Source organism: Anopheles coluzzii, chromosome 2 (genome assembly GCF_943734685.1).
Source record: "Anopheles coluzzii chromosome 2, AcolN3, whole genome shotgun sequence".
Classification (NCBI taxonomy): domain Eukaryota; kingdom Metazoa; phylum Arthropoda; class Insecta; order Diptera; family Culicidae; genus Anopheles; species Anopheles coluzzii.
Genome location: NC_064670.1, coordinates 50349774 through 50370437, shown reverse-complemented (window position 1 = coordinate 50370437; position 20664 = coordinate 50349774). Strand labels below are relative to the sequence as shown.

At 41.4% G+C, this 20664-nt stretch overlaps 1 protein-coding gene across 1 annotated transcript in view; it reads right to left on the bottom strand.

Moving 5' to 3' along the window:
• LOC120953295 (D-2-hydroxyglutarate dehydrogenase, mitochondrial) overlaps positions 1 to 20379 on the bottom strand; it is a 45107-nt gene extending 24728 nt beyond the window's left edge. Inside the window, exon 1 of the mRNA XM_040373098.2 lies at positions 19982 to 20379. The gene's annotated coding sequence lies outside the window, so the exon portion shown is untranslated. The remainder of the gene's footprint in view (positions 1 to 19981) is intronic.
• Between the last annotated feature and the right edge of the window lie 285 nt (positions 20380 to 20664).

The window sequence follows — 20664 nt, the reverse complement described above, 5'->3', positions numbered from 1 at the left end:
AAGGACCCATACTTTGGGATCAGGTGCAGTTGCGGTAGGTATATGTTACAAGATTTGAATGAGATCAGGACCTGTTATAGGACCAGTATGGGTTCAGTGGAAGTTCTAGGTTCAGAATCAATTCCTGGGCCGGTACGGCTTTGGAAGTAGGACCAGCACCGGTATGGGATAGGAATCAATTCCACGACCGGTATGGGATCGGGTTCAATTCCACGATCGGTATCAGAGGCCGATTTATCCATCTCGGGGGCCTAAGCGGATGATCAAAATGAGGCCCCTAGTTTCCTTAAAAGTCCCCAAAAAGTATCAGTATCAACCAACATTACACTGTTCGCATTTTACTTAATATCTTATTACTTAATATCTTATTACGAATAGCAAATACATAATCCTGAATTCGTTTTGGATTAATTTTCTTCTGACCTTTTATATGGCAGTTATTACATGATTTAAATGATAACTATCTTCGTGAAACCATGGTTACATATTTTGCACATGTTTCGGTTGTCCATCGTCGTTGTTATCGGTAATGTGAATTTATCAAAGCTATATTCAAATACTAGCATGTGTTTGTGGTGTAAAAAAATCATTTTCTACACAAGTCTTTCATAGCAAATACACATTTGGTCGTTTTTCTAAGCTAAGCGTTTTTTAATGGAAATGAATCAAACAATGAAATGATAAACTGTCGTTAATAAAACTCCAGACTTTCTAAATTTCTTTACTAACATTACATTCATTTCTAGTTGGTCTACCTTGCAAAAAAAACCGAATTTTAATCATTTGTACATTTTGATTTGTAAAGAAGATTTTGCAATTTATTATTTGCTCAATTATGTATATGAGAGGTAAAAACCACTCCACAAAGTTTGTGTCATTTCCTGTTTCACAGATATATTAAAATCACCCTAAATCCAAGAGTTCGACAATCATTATCCGGTACTTGCGTATTTGAAGACTTGCCATCTTTGCTATTGAGACCATCGACGAAGTTCTTAAAAGCATTAAATTAGACGTTCCAAGAGCTTATTCATGCTTTATTGTCATGAGAGGTTGTATTGCTTATATGGAAGAGAGCGAAAGTATGTCAAATTTTTCAAAGCCTGCAAAAATTAACTCCAAAGTTCGTAACAACGTTATCAAAACATCACACTTACTTTTGACAATGTACTACTTTGAGAAATATTCTTTATTCCGTCCGTATGTGCATTAATAGAAAAAAAAATCAATCGCTTATAAAAGGAAGCTAACATGTAGAGGTTTCTCTCGGGGCCCCCTTTAGACCCTCCGCTTAGTCCGCTCCGCGGCCGCTTAGTCCGCTTATGGGAAAATCTGACCGTTATAGTGCCTCTGACCGTTATAGTGCCAGAATCAATTCCAGAGCCAGAGTAGTCTTATGACTCTGGGATTGGAATCAGTTCCAGCACCAGTATGAATTCTGTTAAGGTTCAGAATCGACATGGGTTCGGAATTTGTCCCAGGATCGGTATGGGTTCTGAATATGTTTCTCTTAATGTGTCCATCGGAATTAACAATCAAATAGCATTTGCGTTGTCTTTACGTCTGTGTCTGTTGTATGTGTCAAACAATTTTCCGCGATAATTTTTGGCAACACTTTCCATCTGTCAAACCGTCTATGTTTTAGCTCAAAAGCAAAGTGGGTATAATATACAGGTGGGCTTATAGCTGTTATCCAGTGTTGTTAATTGTCGACATTTTTTTATGATATTCGCAGTAAGCGGGTGTCTAAATCACTTTTTGATCATGATATTCATGGTTACCATGACACGACTTTCCAAAAGCGACAATCATTTGTGCAAAAACAATCAATGCTTTTGCGATGACATGATTGCAAAAAATGTAGAATGAATGTCATTTGACATTTTTCATGAGACGCCAGAATTGCTTAATCGTACATTTACCGATACTTAGCCATTAGACCACTTGATATTTTCACTCAGTCAACCAAGAAAATGGTGTTCGCTTACAGGAGTATAGAAATTCACGCGAAAACACGAAAAAGGACCCATTTTCGATGAAGATCTAGTTCACTTGAGGTACGGCAAAATCAAAAGGTCAAATGATTGTAGTAGAAAAATATCATCGTGTCAAATGATATTTTTTTTCGTGATTGTCGAATGAATGCGTGGATCTAGAATGCGATGCTTCAAAACGTATCATTTTGTAAAATTTTGTGTCTGTGACTATCACCGTTCGCAACACTGCTGTTATCGCCAGGCCATATTTAAAAACTGCTTTCACAGGATGAGAGACGCTTTTACACTGTGCCGTTTCAACAACACAACAATAGTCATCAATAGTTTAGGACGATACAAAGCGATGCAACTTTTTGTAACAAACAGCCCGCAGTAAATTTGACGCGGTACAAAAATTGGTCATCTAGAAGCAGGGTTATAGTAATTTAAAACTAAAACTTCTTCTTCTTCTCCTTCTTTTGGCTCAACAACCGTTGTCGGTCAAGGCCAGCCTGTACCATTTGTGGGGTTGGTTTTCAATGAATTTTGGACTATCCCCCCATAGCAGGATAGTCAGTCCTACGTATGGTGGCACGGTCTATTTGGAACTTGAACCCATGACGGGCATGTTGTTAAATCGTGCGAGTTGACGACTGTACGATGAGACCGGCCGAAGACTAAAACGCCGCGACACATTTCCGGCGAAGTCTTTGTTCTAATAAACAATCTCAGTTTTAAAACAAAAACACGGGCAACTGTCGTAGACAGTGTTGTTAGCGGCGACTTATTTTTCTGACGTAATAGCTATTTATATTTTTATTTTTATGAATCAACAAAATCATCCATTTAAAACGGACTTCTCCGTTATGGCCCGGGGAGGTAACTACCGAAAAAGTAAAAATGGCGCCATGCTCTGACGGAATGAAAACGGGAATGGTAAACGTTTGCGCCATCGCTATTCGTTTCACAGGGGAAGAAGAAGAGAATGGTGGGAAGAACAGAAAGCTTTTAGGACATTTTCCGTACGATGAATGGTTTTGGATACGAGAAGAAGTCATCTGTTGTCGAATTACATTTTTAATATGATAAAAAGGCTAGTAGTAGCCTTACTTGAATGAGAATTTAAGTAATTCTCGAATGATAAGTTATTAACAAATGCTACCTAAACAACACCACACCAAAAAGAACAACCGTTTATGTATTTATTGAGCATACCAATGTGTACGCAGTGCTTTTTGACAACATACAACTATTATACTATTGCTGAAATCATACTTTATTGTAACGATGTTGCTAATGTATTATTTTTATTCGGCAATAAGGTGTGCTTCGGTATTTGATTGGTAGATATTTAATAATTATATGTTTTGCAAATATTTTTCGAGCATTTGATACAATAAGGGTATTCAATCGTTTGATAGGAAAAAGTAAATTCTCGTAAATTAAATTTGAAATTTGAAGAAATTAAAGTAAATTTGTAGATGCTTGCCCTCTGAACTACTAAACTGCGCTCGTGCAAAACAATTTTAAAACATGGCAGAAAGATGCTAAAAATAACACGCTCGTAACATTTCATTTCGCACAGCGCACAAAGTGTGAAGCGAAGTGTGCGATATTTACGAGCCCACGCCAGAGGTATAAGAAATTAAAAATTTCGACACACTGCAAAGATTCGCTCACAGCACGTCTGCTCTGCTCCGGTCCCGATACGCTCGACAACGTGGCAACGTGCTCGCGAGATCGCGCACCGCGTGTGTCGGTGTCGGTGCAGTTGCGCATATGTGCCATTTTTGTACGCTGCAGTACCAAGCGAGCAGACGAAAAACGAGTATCTTCTCTCCTTAGCGAACTGCCACGGGATCGGTAGCGTTTGGCGGCGCGTGTTACGACGCCTGGGCGAGCAATGTGTGTACGTCGGAAGTGCAGAGCGCGTACGGAGCGAATGCGCAATGGCGCATGCTGTCGCGTAAGGAAAACGAACACACAAAAAAAAACTTATTGTAGTTTAGCTGGAAGTTTACAGGAAACGCTTGTATTCGAATACTTCTAGGGAGGTAATTTCTTACATTTGTTAAACTAAAACGTTGAGCATAAAGGATTTAATAACTTGTCTTGATCTCGATTGCGTAAGATTCATATTGAATGATGAAGTACATCAACGAAAGGAAAAATCACGTTCGTTTCCATTGCCGACGAACGACGACGATGTTAAAATTAATCTTTGAACACGTTTGTGTGCAAGTGTGTTAAAAAAAGGAAAAAAAACACACACACACATACAAACACACGACGTTTGTTAATTTTATTGGAGGGGCATTGTTAATTGTATAAAAAAAAACATTCACATTAGCATAGCTGAGATAGCCAACAAAGATCATTTGTCTCTTTCTACCTTTCAGTTATATACGATCTTTCGCGTACATAGTAAACTTCCCCTGCAATCAGCAACGGTTACTAGTGGTAGGGCATGCTTTTGTGTTGCATACGAAAGCAATTATTAGACCACGCCTTCTAAACCATTCCCCATATCTTCTGGCTGGTTCGCTCACTCTACCGAACCGCACGACTTCCGTACCCGTTTTCCCTTACTTCAACGAATTCCATGTATTGTTCGCATGAAGATGTATTGTGCAAGGCTAAATACCAAAAGGTAGAGTATGACCATTTCTTACCCAGCAGAACCTCGAAACGACCAATACCATTCGTTAGGGGCGCAAGCGCTCATCAGCGTACCCTTGTCAGACAGTGAAGCTTACAAACGCACTCACATTCACGTGTCTTTCGACGCAGCAGGCGATGTGAAGCAATAACCTCAACTGTAGTGTAACCGAGACACAAGCACTGCTATAGCGGGCGTCATCCTGCTCACACTTCCGGAGTAGAAGCGAACGAAAGCGGTCGGCTGTTTGCTGTCGAGGAGGGAGGAAGAAGAAGAAGCACCACTGCCAAGCATTCGACCAATTTCATAAACATCCGATTCGCCAGTTCAGTTACATACACGTCGATACGCGGCAACACGAGTCTCCGGGCGACCCGTGACGACAGGCGAGAACGGTATCGAAACGATGCCAATCAGCAACCAAAACTGCTGTTTCAGCACGTAGTTCCCGCAGTACCAGCGATATCGAGGTAAGCAACCCTGCACAAATTTTATTCCATCATTGTTCCTGCACTGTCCTACAAAAGCGGTGGAAGCAGCAGTTCCCATATCGCTTGGTCTGCCTTCACAATGGAAGCGGTTTTCCGTTTTTGTTCATTCGCTTCGATCGTAGCAGACGGGTCCATCTGTCATTTGGCCTGTACGGGCGAGCCAATGTGTCAGAGCGAGAAAACATTACGCGCTCGTCTGCACGTTGATCGTAGGCTGCTAAAGCGAAATAGCTAACTGCTTCACTCCTTCATTAGCGTTGAGCATTCCGCTCACAAAAAGGAGGGTAACCCTTATTAAACATCTTCACAGCAGAGCGGCCCATTCCACACCTTTCACCCCTTTGGTTTCTCGCTGTTACACCCCGCTCTCGCGCAGCATAAACCCAATAGTGCGCAAGTGCTGTCGGCAGTAAGCGCAAAAGAAAAAAAAAAGAAGTCGCTTGGTTGCCACACAAAAAATAAATAAAAAAAACAAGCGCGTGTAAGTGAGAGCGAGCACATTAGCACAGTAAAAAAGAGAGACTCGCTCTTTCGCAAAGGTAAACAACACAGCACACTCTACCGTACTGCTGGCTGCACTTACACACATTCAAGTGAAGCGTCTCGCCGTGTACACGGTAGCACGGAAACGCATCGACTCCCTTGAGCGCCTCTTCGCTCGCTCCGTACCAGCTGCACGGCCTCACCATCGTTTATTAGTTCCTCGTCTGTCGCTGGTGTGTACCCGGGAAAGAGGGCAGCGCGGTTTTCCTGCTTTTCCGCGTCCAGTCCGCACGACAAGAGACGGGGCAAGCAGGGCCTGCTACTGTGCGCGCGCACGCTCTCGAACTCTAGTCTAGTCTGGTGTCACCGGGAGCGTGTGTGTATGTGACGTGAAGTGGAGAAGAAAGCGGCCCACTGGCGAATGCGAAGCGAAGCGTTACGCTGTCTGCTCTCCTCCCGGGCAAGCCACAAGCCACAAGCAGCGGCAAGGGGACGCAAAGCTTTATCGCCCGTTTTGTTCGGCCCATTGGATTGGTTCAGGCGTGTGGTGCTGATAGTACAGTGTGGTGTTGATAACAGCCCCGAGTGAGCAGGGTAGGGGCATGAGCCAATGTATGGCAAGTGGTGATGGTGGTGCTGGTGGTGTTGGTCTATCTAAAAGACTAACAATGGCAAGACAGCCCGAGAGTGAACGCGCAAGTCGTCGGTAGCGATTCGAAGGAGAGAAAGAGTGCGCATGAGAGTATGAGTGTGTGAGTGTTTATGTGGCTGCTGTCATTGTTAAAAGCCCTTCTGGCGATTAACATCCCCCCAGGGGGTATCAATCGAATCAATTTGTGTGTATATGTGTGTTTGTATGTATGCAGAATTTAAGTGAGTATTATCTTTGGTAGCTGAAGATAAGTGAACGCGTGGCGATAGGCCCTTTGGATGCAGATACTGTGTAGATAAAGTAAACTAACATAAAAAGAATAAAAGAGAATCGAGGGCAACTTTCAGTCATCCGTCGCGTTCAGTAAGCGCTCGTGCACACGCACACATACAGTGGGTAGAGAAATTTTTCGATCGTGCTGTGAAAGCGGAGCACTAAAAAAAGCATTAAACGCGGAGCAGAATCTTGACAACTAAATTGTCAACCATGAATAAACAGCAAGTGTGACAAAGTTGGAAGACCTTTACCTACCCGGTATGGCAACTACCTTCGTGAATCGTAAGTGAGAAAAACAGCACCAGCAGCAACGTTTGTGAGATGTGTTGCGATGGAAACGCATCCCAACGAGCGTGCCGTGATTCTGTCTTAATGCCGGAAAGTGTGTACTGTTGTGTTTTTTCATGATAGTGTGCGTGAATGTCCCACCACTACATATTTAAATAGCGTGTGTAATACCATCATCGGACACGCTGCTGGCAAAAACAGTGCGCTGGTAGTGGTTTAGTTCCAAAAAAGGAACGCACACACACACACTGTTATTTAAATATACATTACGAAAAGTGCGTTACGGTGCGTTTTGTGTGGCGGTGTGTATGTGTGAGTGTATTTGGTGGTGCTGCTGCTTTCGTTAGAAATCAAGAGCATGTGCGGAAAATAATACTGTGAGCAACCGAGCGAAAGGTTGGTACGCTAGTCCGGATGTGGATTAATTTTTCCACATTTTACCTCCATAGAATGTTCAGATTTTACGTTCGTTGAAGATTTCGTAAAGCAACATTTGTTATTTATTACATTATAATACAATCGGCTGTTTTGTTCGAGTTACAACAACACATCTTTTTTTTTCATATAAAATGAAAATGACTCCATTTATTCTATTGTTGTTTGTTTCATATTAAAAGAAAACACTGTGCACATCTTATAAAAAAAACGAATGTTACATATTATTTGAAGAATTAATTATGTATTACTTAAATTAAAAATATGATGTAATAGGACCCCGTCGCATATATTATTTTCTGAATTTATGTTTTATTAAGTAAAAATACGTAAAACTAAACTGTACCAGTACCTATCAAAAAGAATGAAAAGGCAGATAGAGATGAAGCTATAAAAAGGAAGTATTTAGTGTTCGAAAGAATATAAGGAAAACATTCAACACCCTGTACCCTTAAAAAGGATCTTTGGTAGGCGATCGCAACCAAGTGAAAAACTAATGATTGATCGGATCTGATAATTATAAAAAAAACAAGAACAGCACGACACACAGTAAAAGGGAACGAAAAACCGTGCCGAAACTGCCGCCATACCAGTGCCATGCTAACGGTAATGTTGTGTGTATGTACGCCTTTCGGAGCGGCTGTGCTGAACCTAAGAGACTGAACCGCGGTGCCTACCAGCCCAAACCATATCCTGTGCTGGCTTTTTTTTTCGAGGATCGTTTTGTTTCCTTCGATTAAATGTCGCCTTCGTTTCTTCCTATCCTTCTCGTTTCTTCATATCCTTCTCGTTATATCTTCTCTTCTCTCTTATTTTTCCATCTTTCTCTCTCTCTCTCTCCCTCTTTCTCTCTCTTTATATTTATCTCTCTCTTTTTCTCTCCTTTTTTTGCTCCGTTTCGCCTTCTTTGAACTCTAGAGAAGAGGTAAAGCAAGGACCTTCTACACGACGACAAAGGCAAGGGCAACGGGTGCATGATATTTTACCTTTTTCCAGCTATGTTCTGTTCTTTGCGCCATTTCGATCTATGAAGATTATCATGCACAACCACACACACAAACCTACAGCTGTGTGATGGTGTTGCTGTCTGGGTTTTGAATTGGGCTTCTAAGAACGAATTATCTTTCGCATAAGATGATAGAACGCAACGCGTACGGCCCAAATGTTCGAAAACGGACGAGCGAGAAGGACAGAAATTACGTCCTCGTGGAGTCTTTTTGCCAGAAATCGTAGTCTGCGTAGCAGGACATCGTATTTAATGTTACAAGAATGTATCTATCCTTCTCAGTTATTGTCGTCAGATGTTCTTCGGTCTTAATTAATGATAGACCACATGTTGAAGAGCGGCACGTTTGGGCATTTCAGTCTGTATCGTAACTATACCCACAAAAAAAACAATTGAAATTTTAGAACACATATTTGTAACAACATTCAGCAATTCAATTCAAATTTCCCTTGCGAAACGAAAAATACAAACATACACGAATCCACTCATTATGTTTAAATAAATCATTCAAGTACAATACAATATTACTGCAAGGTGTACGAATAAAACTACACATCGAATTTGTACTGTAAAACAGAAGACGTCAGCCAGACGCTTCCCAGATTGAAGCTGTCCTCCATATCAATCCGCGGGACTGACGAGAACGGCACATTCACGTACGGACGCCAGAAGTTTGCCTTCGGGGCAGTACAATTTGATTAATGATAGGTCATTATCGGATCCACGCTTTGCCATTTTTTGAACTGCATAATCGAACCAACTGCAGGAACAAGCAACTAACAAGAAAGCGCAACACGACATAATTCCCACTGATCTTGCGTTTGGAAGCGCCGCAGTGCACACACAACCTGATACGCGTTTAACGACTGCATGATTTAACACGGCATCTCATCTGTATCGTTGTTGTGTTTTTTCTCACTTCCACGGTAGCTACGCGACTATTTGACATGATAATGGCCGCACAATAGCGGGTAGAAGAGGCTCGATTCATTGTGGTGTCCCGCGAGAGTGGGTAGACCAGCGCTGAAATGGCCTGTCAAAATCAGCTGCTACTACGCACGATCGGGGAAGGGTTACAATTGATGTCGCTCGATCGACTACTGGCGTTGGAATGTGTGCTTTGCGTAGATGATTGACAGGTTGAATGGATTGCTGCTTGATGAATGAAAGCACGCGCCCAGATTGAGTGGGAATGGTTGTGAACGAACCATTGATGTTGTTATTTAGTTATTTCTGATCAAGACCCTCGGTCTGGTGTTTGATAGGGGCCACCAGAACAAGACCTGCTTAATTCATTACATTTGCATTCACGACAACTGAAAGTACTGAATAAGTCTCGAAAGCCTATATAGAACGGCATGTCCAAGTAGGTAGTTACGCCAAGTAGAAGATGAAGAATGCAGCAACCACTCGCAATTAGCCAAGCAGTTAGTGGCTAAAGAAGGCACACTGTGGCAATTTGCAATTATCAAAATAAGAAGCAATCACGTAAGAACTCTTATTTCCCTGGCTCTCTGGAGACATAATAAATGCCTAGCTAGTATGCAACATTTTCGTGATCCAGTGGTAAAGATGTACCAGTACGTACAAGGCCGAACATGCCTCGATTCCAATTCAACCCGTACCACCGTACGTTGTAGATTGAAGAGAATTTTATTATCTCATCTGATTTCTCCAAAAAATTGTACACCGTTTCATAAAAAACGCTCTGATCCAATAACTACAGATTATTCAACTGCGGATGAAAATAAAAATGACAGAAAGCAACTACGCATCGTTACAGGACTTACCACCATAAAAACACCGATACTTAAACATCCTTGTGAAACTTCTTCAATATTCTTCAAATATCATTATAGAAACCATTATACAGAAAAGCATACATATTAAGTATGAAAAGCATAGATATTATTAAATTTTACTACAGTGCATTACATCGTAAAATATTTTCTTAAAAGAACGTTACCTCGCTCACAGTTTTTCTTACATAACTTGATTTATGATAATTAATTATCGTGAAAGATCGACACACAGAAGAAAGACAGAATGTTGTTGCTTAGTGAATGTAAAAATGTAGAAAATTGCTATTCAGGATCTAACAATCCCTTGTTACATACAGCAGGAGAAAAATGGATCAGGATGAGAGTTGAACCGTGTCCGTAAGGCTACCAAATACATTGTATGGATTTACACAGTGTTTTATAATTTATCTAAATTCTAAAGAGGCAATTTCGCTTTGAACATTGAATATTTTGATATTTTTTACGATTGTTTGATAAAATGTATCTCTGATTTCAGAATCCTTTGGAGGCCGTTTGTCTTATCTTTTATAATAATTCCTTCCATTTATCTACCCATTTGCTCTCGTCTTCCATTTTTTGCGGTATGATAATTTAATCGGTTTTTTAATCGAACGAACTATTGCACTCAAAGACGACTCAGCTGCCATGTAACTCGCGATGAAGGACAAAAAAGTGAACCAATGCATTCGAAAACAAGTTTTTCTGACGCGTTCTGTTTGTAGCCTTTTCGTATTTCGTGCTCAGTGGAATCCGTGGAATATTTTGCACTGCAAACGGTGTGCTCAGAAGCTCGTGCTACGAGGGGGAGCACAAATGATTGGTACAGTATCGGACAGAAAGATAGGGCATTGGGTTTTTAACGCACCGTGCACCCGTTGGGCCAAGTTTATGTGTGGTTTGTATGTGTTTGTGTTTGTGTGTGTGTGTATGTGTGTGTATGTGTGTGTGTATGTGTGTGTGCATGTGTGTGTGTGTGTGTGTGGATGTATGTTTGAATGTGTATTGATGTGTGTGTTTGTTTCACAAGTAGGTCGTTTCGGATAGATTTGTAAGTAGCTTTTTTGTGTTTTGGGTTAGGTTTTTGGTGTGATAAGCAGGACCACCGCCCTCGCGATCAGTGTGTTTTCGATATATTAACAATGTTACGGTCTTCTTTCGCCGTGGTCTTCTGAGGACGTCCGGTTGACTTGCGCGTTTCGGTTGTCCAAGCGCGTTTCAGTTGTCTAAGCACGTTTCGGTTGTCCGAAGCGCGTTTGCCACAAAAGTGCGCGATCGTTCCATTACGAACTCGATCCTTTTGCGCTTAATGCCAGCAGCAGCCATTCGCTTTTACATATGGCGCTGATAATCGGTACAACGTTTACCTCGACCCATTGTTACTAACATTGCTTGCTTGGACCGTCAAGAACGCGCTGGTTAAAAACTTGGACACGGCTGATCCCGTGCTCTGCCTGCGTTCTACTTCTATACGCGATGAATTACATCGTTGTCGAGCAGCGAAAACATCGCATGGATAAAAACTATCAACGAGTACGCGAGTAAGCGTCTTCCCTTCAAAATCGAGAACAGAATACTGCCGCGCTCATGAAACAAAACGCCCATTGAAAAGAACAACTGCGCGCCAGCTCAATGCACGCACAAAGTTTACCATTCGCACACAACGTGCAACGCAGAGATGCACGAAGGCCTTTCAATGGCGTGCACTGGAGAAACACCTGTGAGAGAATGCCGAGTTCATTGATATTGTGCGTGTGTCCATTTCGCACCGGTGTCGCATTCACATTCATGAAACAGCACACCTGCGTTTTCGTCCGAGGAACAAGGGCTGCTGTCGATGCAAACTTTAGTTTTTATCCAAGTGTAAACGCACAATGTTTCACATGATAACACACATAATAAGAATAATTTCAACGCAATATGACATCATGGCAAGCTATGTTTTTCAGACACAAACCCGCGCACTTGCAAATACACATTAAAAAGCACACTCACTTTCTACTACTACTACACACACACACACACACAAACACACACACACACACACACACAAACACACACACACACACACACTCACACACACACATACACACACAAATACACACATACACACACACAAACACGAGTAACGTGGCAAAACAAGTGCACGGTGCATTGAAAAAAAAGGGTCCTATCTTAATGTCCGTTACTGTATGGGCGAAAATATAGCATACCACGGATGATGGTACACACCAAAAATGCTCTCTGGCTCAAGGCGAAAAGAAATCTGCCTTCTTCTTTTGCCTTCGCTCACTAATACGTGAATGTCTTTCTGTACGGTTCTGTACCGCTCGGAGCCGGGATCAAAACTGCATTACAAATTTGTTGGTTGATGGAAAAAAGGAAACAAACCCAACGAAATTAGAGGATGCGATTCCGTTTGGGCAGGAATGGCAGCGGTGGTAGTACCTGGTGGCGCCTGGTAGCACAGCCCGCCTGGTAGTGCGAAACCGTACAACGATTGAAGCCAGTCAAGGTCGTTACACCGAGCGACGAGTGCGAAAACGTCACCAAACGCGACGGTTGCCATGGTGGCGTTCGTTCGTTTCTCCGTCCACTGTACACTATCATTCCACACCGGTCCACACTGGCCCGGCCGCGTCCGTTACGCTTCTCACGCCCGACATGGCATGTCTCGTGCATGGCGAGACATACCCAACATTACCGTACGTGCGCGCACACACCGTGGCACTGAACCATCCCGATTCATACTCGACGGCTTTGCTCGGCCTTCCGGTAGTGTGGTTCCTTCAGACTTCTCGTATCGCAAATGAACCGGTTTCACATCGAACCTTACCACTGATGAAACGTGGGCGGAGGATACTCGAGCCGAATTGGTGGACGACACGGGTTAGACAGCGATCGTAATAGTAATAACAATAATTAACGTCATCATCAGATTGTGTAACCTTACCCACCCACTCGTTTTCGTGTGTGTGAGTGTGGGAAGGATAGCCAACATAAAGATTTTTTTTGAACTTTGTTACCTTTGCCAAGGGAAATACTTTGATCTGTAGAGAATAACGTTGTTTGCTGCATGGCACTGAAGGAAAAGGAGGCCAACTTTGATAGAAGTAAGAAAGTACGAACATCCTTCATACCCACTCAGTTATTAAACAATAAAAGCAAGCAAAATTTTGCAAACTACCTTAAAGTTTCCCATAATTTGTCACATCATACTAAATTATCGTTTATGCATATGATGACGTGCTATATACCAAACGAACAACTTTTAATTGAAATCATCAGCTGTCCTTTCCATCTAATCAACTCCTCGACATCAGCGGTACTTTAATGGCATTGGCTCGGCCAACAATAACCCACTGATTGTTACTTATTCATTAATATTCAAACTTAATTATGCATGCCTAATTTAGTTTGAGCGGCCTTTTATTTACTTATCACAAGCAACTATATTGCAGTGTATGGTGTTTCAACTCAATTTTGGTAACTTTGTCTCACTTATGTTCTTTGTAAATGTTCGTGAGGAGCATTAGTGGTTGTACAAAATAATTGTTTGCTCAATAAAAATCGTAGAAAAATATATTTAGAATCTCTATAACGATCTGCATTAATCATAAAACATATTTGAGTTGAAAAATATTGAACAATTTATAAGGTTGTGGAAGACCAAGCTTTGTTTCACATTTGTTCTACGCATCTTGTCAATTGATTATTACATTTTTGACTGCTAATTCATTATTTGATGCTTAATAATGAAGAACATTTTTTTAGTAAAAATTTCTTCATTATTTTCATTCTTTCCTTTTGTATTTTGCTGGTCTACAGTTGGCAGGAATAAAAAGTTCTTAAGAATTCCCTTAATAGCCTAACACATAAAGATAGAAAAAAAATAAACATCCTTTTTTCTAGCCTCTCATGGCCCCAAAATCGCACAAAAAATCTATGAAACAGGTAGCTGGTGCTACATGCTTGCCTCAGGTCAGATCCTGTCAGACTATCCCCCAAAAAAGGAAAGAATTCCGTCCTGCCGTTTCTTCATTGGCGAAATAGATGGGCGCAAACCCGCTGCGACGTTGCAGGCCTTCATATCCGTCCACATCGTCCCCACACCCCAACTCGCAAAGCTGACGGTGTAAAACGAAGAAATTGCGAAAAAGAAGGCGCGCGCGCTCGTCGGAGTCGGAGATTGGGCAGACATCTGGCTGCTCTGCGGTTCTCTCCCGGGGCCAAATCAGACCGACCACCAGAGTGGCTCGTTCGACTCACGAATAGGGGATGTTCGGGTGCTTTCACAATCACACCTCCCGCATCCATCGCGTAGCATTGCAAAACATACGTATGTACGCACGAGAACCAACAGCAACAGCAAAAAGAAAAAAGAAAAGCATTCACAACGCAACAAAGCGACGACTTAAAGAGGAACTACCACAGCAAAACAAAAATGGGGTCTAGATTTTGGTGGATAAAGCTTGCGAATCTGACGAAAAGAGAATGTTGTTGTGTTTGGTGTTGTTATTACTTTATTATTAGAGCAAAATAGAACAACAATCATGAGAATGAGTATTGCATCTCACAGGATAAACCCATTTTCGGATTGCAGTACCTAAAAGACAGTAAAAGTGTAATATGGCTTTTTCGAATAGCTTCATCTGTTCCACATCGACAAACAATTTGTTTATTGCATTCGATGTATTGCATCCACATGATCACTATCAGGCCTATCATACTGTTAGAGGTTATTTTTAGAATTTCGTTAAAAACATTTAGCGTAATGTGTAACACCTCCTTGTAATCTGTCAATGCTGCCATTAATTACCAATGGTACCGTCTCGATTCTTTTCCTTAATTTCTTGAGAACAAGCCTCAATTAAAGCATCGGCGCCAGATGTGGCTTAAGCGATTAGTTCAACGTCAAACAGCGGTCCCAGACAGGATGGTAAATGTGTCAATAACTCAATTGTATTTAGTATACAGTATAAAATTGTCACTGTCGCACATGAACAGTATTTCAGCTTTTGCACGAAACAATGTTGATCTCCAATGAAAATCTTCTTACAGCCAATGCACATTAATACCATCTTTCAACGAACGCGACTACAGAGCGTAAACGTGCCTTGTTAGTGAGACATTTTTATACAATATCCACTCCACTCCCACCCAATAACTCTTGTACAAACAGTATGCAAACAATTTTTGCCCATTCCCGGTTGTTGCACGCCTTCTTCACTGCACTAGTGCGCGGGATTTGCGAAAATGTAAAAAGTTTTGAAAACATACCCACTCCTCTACATGAGAACATGGATGGGAAACGCCCCGCAAAGGCTAGAAGCTAGATTGTGCCGACTTGAAAGGAACGATTTATTATGCTGCGCGAGCAATAATCCTAGCGAACGAAAGCATAAATATCTTCAAAGAAACGGAAGCTTTACAACGCGCTTGCAAATAACTCGTTCGAAAACGTTTGCAGAAGGCTACTATATTAATGTTTTGATTATGTTTTGAAAGAACTGTAAAACTGTAAAAATATGTGTTTTTACAATACAATTTGGCGCGGTCCCGTGGTACAGTCGTCAACTCGAACGACTCAATAACATGCCCGTCATGGGTTCAAGCCTAGAATGGACCGTCCTCCCGTAGCATTGACTCTCCGGCTACGTGGTAATGAATTAAGTCTTGAAAGCCTGTATAGGCCCGAAAGCCGTCTTGAAAGCCGGCATATCCGCGTAGGACGTTACGCCAAATAGAAGAAGAACAAGACAAATAAACTTTTTTGTGAGTTTTAAAAATTTATCAAAAGTCCTTGAACAGCTCTTACTTATTTAAATGTCCTTTAGTACTGCCCTTCTTGCAGTGCTTGCTTTATACGTTCTTCACATTCACGAGGGGGAAATAACCTATCTCCCCAACAATGGATGCGTTCGACTGAAACACATAATTCATTGCACGTACAAAATTCACACCATCCAACGCGACATGTTGCAGCTCCAAAACGGAAGACACGATACAACAGCCATCAAGCAAATGGATGGATGGATGCTCCTCCAATGTTGGCTACGAGACAGTGAAAGCGAAAAATTTCACGTCTTTGGCGAAATTCTTTCTCTCGCTTCACCGTAATCCTGTACAATTTCACTATTAAGAAAGGGCGAAAAACAACACCCGCCCGTACCTACGGGAAATTTTCAATCAAGCAAACGGACAGCAAAAAAGAAAACGCACAACCTTTCCGTTTTAACAAAATGAAACACGCGGTTGCTTAAAGCGAAAGACCCAGGTGGAAGCTGTTTTACTCTTTTATTGCGATGAGTTCTTGCAGTAATTTCCTCCCACTGCAGAAGTGCAAAATTCACACTAAAACAAGCATTTTTTATCAGTCGAGTGCAACTGGTGGCACTGCTTGGATTGAGGAGAGGGGGTGGTAACAAAATGATAAATAACATGCTTGATTACAATCAGATGATGTTGGGAAGAGCTTGTGTGAGAGATTTGTCTTACTTCTAAAATTAGGAGTACTGTTTTAAGCAGTTGCTTAACCCCACCTTCATTCATTCGTTTTCTTGCACTTTTTCCAATGTCGGATATAGCTCTTTCATGATCTACCATTCTTAGCAATGAGATCATTTTATTCTTACTGGTTTTCTTGGCGATTTAGTAGCATTATTTGCCATTTGGAGTGCCAATAAATATCCGATCGTTTTGAGGTCATTCGATACTGGTTGGCATCGTTCCATTGTGACAGCGCTTGCCAAACGTAACCTCGTTTGTTAGAGACTGAACCACCATCGCATCGCAGCTCCAGCCAAAGGTCATCATCACTAAATCCTTTTGCTTTTGTAGCCAGCACAATGAGCCTAAAAGCGAATGCGGTCAAGCAAAGGCGATGCTGCAAGATAAAAATTCGGAAGGACACAGCAAGTCTTCACTGTTTGCAATCGTCGTTTGATGGGTAAGAGAAAGAAAGAGAGAGAGAGTGTTCGTGGTGGTAAACTATCACTTTCACCGGGATGATTCTGAACACCAGGGGGAGAAAAAAAACCCCCCGGAAAAGAAAACACGTGCACTCCAGTTCCAGCCAAACACACAGTGCCTTCTTCCTGGAACGAATCCAAATTATTAGATTCCTTACGTTCTTAGTTACATAGATCTCTTCGGACCGAGACCGATGACCTTTCGGTTGGGTTGAGTTTGGGAAGGAAGGAATAGGGAGGAAGAAAACCATAAGAATAACAAAGCAGTTCTATTATGTGCGAGCATGTGACCATTTCGCATTCATTGCTAAAAACACTTCTAAGCGCGCCCCCTGCCAGGGACGAAGGGTCTCTTTTCTAATCGCATCGAACAAGGGACTCTTAGTATGGGTTTCGTTTGAAGCAGCCAAAAAAAAAGTGAAAGACAAGGTTCATCCGGGATGTGGAAGGTCGCAGCCAAGACTTGTCCGCTCCATGTGGCTCTACGGAAGAGCTCTTAAGAGGAGGAATGGGGGAGGGTTAGCTGAAAACCATAAATTAACATAAATCATTTTTGGAGCGTCGTTTTTAATTTGCGCGAAACAAATGTCCAATTTCGGTTAATATGAGCCAAGTGTTGACGCTTGAACATTTGAAGCTCATAATTAATAGTTTTGTAAACATCAAAACAAGCGTCACTAAATTCGTGGAACCTCTGTTAGTTACCTATTATTTTCGTTTCTTTGCAGGAAAATGTGTCGATGTATGAATTAATGCCTGTCGAGGTATAAGAAGGGCAAATTGAATCCATAAGTGATTTATTAGCTGATTTGAATATAGAGCTCTTCTTAGCTCCTCCTGGCTGATTATCGTCTTGATATAGTGTTGATGCTACAGCTTGATGGTAAGTTTGTCATTGTTATATTGGCAGTACAATCAATGTGTATACGCGATCTAAATGCTATTAATCTAGCCACATCAAAATGGTTTATTTACACAAAAAGGCTGAATAAGCTCATATAAGGGTTTGTGGCATAGCTCAAAAATTAAGAAATGGTTTACCAATTACAGAGCATTGGGAAGCGTAAACAATTAAAGTAACATTATTTTAATATTTCTTAGACGTTCATTTTTGGGGAATTTTTGCCTACCGATCCCATAATACACCTGTATCTTCACCAATCATACCCTTTTCCGTTGGTGAAATGTTGAAATCTTTATCGCCCTCTGCTCTGCCGCCATAACAAAGTAGACGATGCATTCGATTTCCATTCCAATCCTTCTCTGGTGCGCCACAACGCTCATGTTACAGCGCTGGAGGAAAAGAATATATCGCCCAGTAGCGAACCGCGAGCAACGTCTGGGATGACGCGGAGAGGCTATAACGGGTGGTGATGGAGGCATGCTGACGTACACCAGTTTGCTTCTCACCCAACGATGACGAGGAATCTATGGCGATTACACATGTGATGACGAATATAGCGCGAATTCAGCAGCGGGATGTAGATCAAGGTTAGCATGGCATGGAATCATATGGTTTATGGTTGCAGTCATTTCATTCCACTCGATTGGGGCGGGTGCAAGGGGTGAACAGTGTTTTGGATGACCTGATCTAATCGGTTCAAAGGGTCGTAGAGGTAGGGATGTATCGCCAAAATTCACAAATCCTTACGTGTGTGCATTTTTATGCGAAGGGATGTTGTGGATAGGCTGAACGTGCATGTTGCAGCAAAAAGCTACGTTTTAATGTTTGTTTTTAAAAATATATAATTTGTGTTGAAGATGGTTTCGATTTTACGTTTAATCTACTTGTTAAGATTTTAGCGTTATTTCAAACCACTATAGAAAGGACTTGCTTATAACAGTGACTATTATAAAGCTATATTATATTATACATATATAATATACATAAAGTTATACAGGCTGTATTAGTTGTTTTTTGTACTTTTTCTCACAGTAAAATATTGTACCGAGGCCAAATCTAAAACTCAGCGATTGCTATAAATGAAATAATTAATCAGGAAAGCAAAATGCGAACCCATTATATAATAAGTTCGTATTCGTAAAATTTACATTTGAAATATTTAAATCCAAAATAAACTACTACCACTACTACTATACAGGGGCTATGCTGTTGATTATGAACCCAGTAAAATAATGACTACAGTATAAGCAATCCATCTAATAGCATTTTTTTTATAAATCATACAAATTTTTTAAACATTTTGTAATACTTTTTCTTTCGTTTACTTGAAAATACCCTTTTATAAAAAATACACAAAATACATTTATGCCTTTAATATTTTTGGTCTTATTTTACATGGCCCTGTAATTTTCCATTTGTGCCGACGGTGCTTTCTCCTATGAACTATGTGAGTTGGTGTACAGAAGTCATACAGAACAAGCCTTTTCTACTGATCATACTTTGGCCTTCCTATGCTTTTAGAGACACACGAAAAGCAGAAAACGCTTTGTTCAACACTTATTTAAATGTATTTTTCATTCTTAATTGCTTTAGTTCAACTGAACCGACCACAATATGCAAGTGCGTGCGGTGCGAGATCTGGCAACGTTGCACTGTTATGCCTCCCGGCCGGTAAAACATTAGCTTGTCCCGTGCTCACTCACACAACTGTACGCACTGGTTGATGGTGCTTGCTGTTTGCAATACCTTCGTAACCAAGGGTTACACGAGATGGTGTGCGTGAGGGGATGATGTTTTGCGTGTATGCTTCGTTTGACAGTCGCGTTTTTCCGCCGCTCTTGTCGTTCAAGAATTTTTGACAATTTCACCTTTCTACCCGAGGCGACCGTGTATCGTCAAGGTCAAGGAGCGACGAAATGCATTTGATAACTACCACTTGACTCTAGCCGAATTACGTGTTACCGTGTCCGTTGCGCATACGCAACAGTGAAGTGGCTCGCAACAATAACACAACTGTCATAATTTCACGATCAAAACTTACCGAAAGGGCAACAACAAATGATTGTCACAGCTGATCGAAATGAAATGGACGCTGCACCCGGACGTAGCAGTAAATAGCGCTGAACTTGTCGCTACGAGAGAAGGTCACACACTGATGAGCTATATCTTGCAAACACCTCGCTGCAATCTATTGCGCTCTCTTATCATTGGTCGCACGGTACGAATTTTCTGCACACACCCAAACGAGGGTGAAGGACGAATGAAAGTAAACCCATAAATTTTACGCCACTGTTTCGGACGCTGCGGCTTTGTGGTATCGTTTATCTTGGCACTGTGCTCACTATTGGTCGCTTATCACTATGTGAAGAGGCAAAACTCATTTGAGCGTATGTTGAATGCGACGATAAGAGACGGCGACCCAAACAAACTGTTTGACGTTTGTGGTTCGATGCTGTCAGTTAACCGCTGACAGCATTGTGCGCCAGATGTACGGCAACGGAGGTAAGCATGTGTTCGTGTGGCCATGTATTGCTTGGAATGAGAATGTGTGAGTGTGCTACCATCGTCGTAAACAAACGGGCACTGACAAATTAAGTGTGTGCTTTTTTTCTTTCGATAATAAAAAGTCATGGCATTTATCGTTCAAAATAGAATAAGTGGTCGGTAATGGTCGGAGAATATGAGGTAAAAAGTAATAGAATTATAGTCCAACAAAGCGAGGAA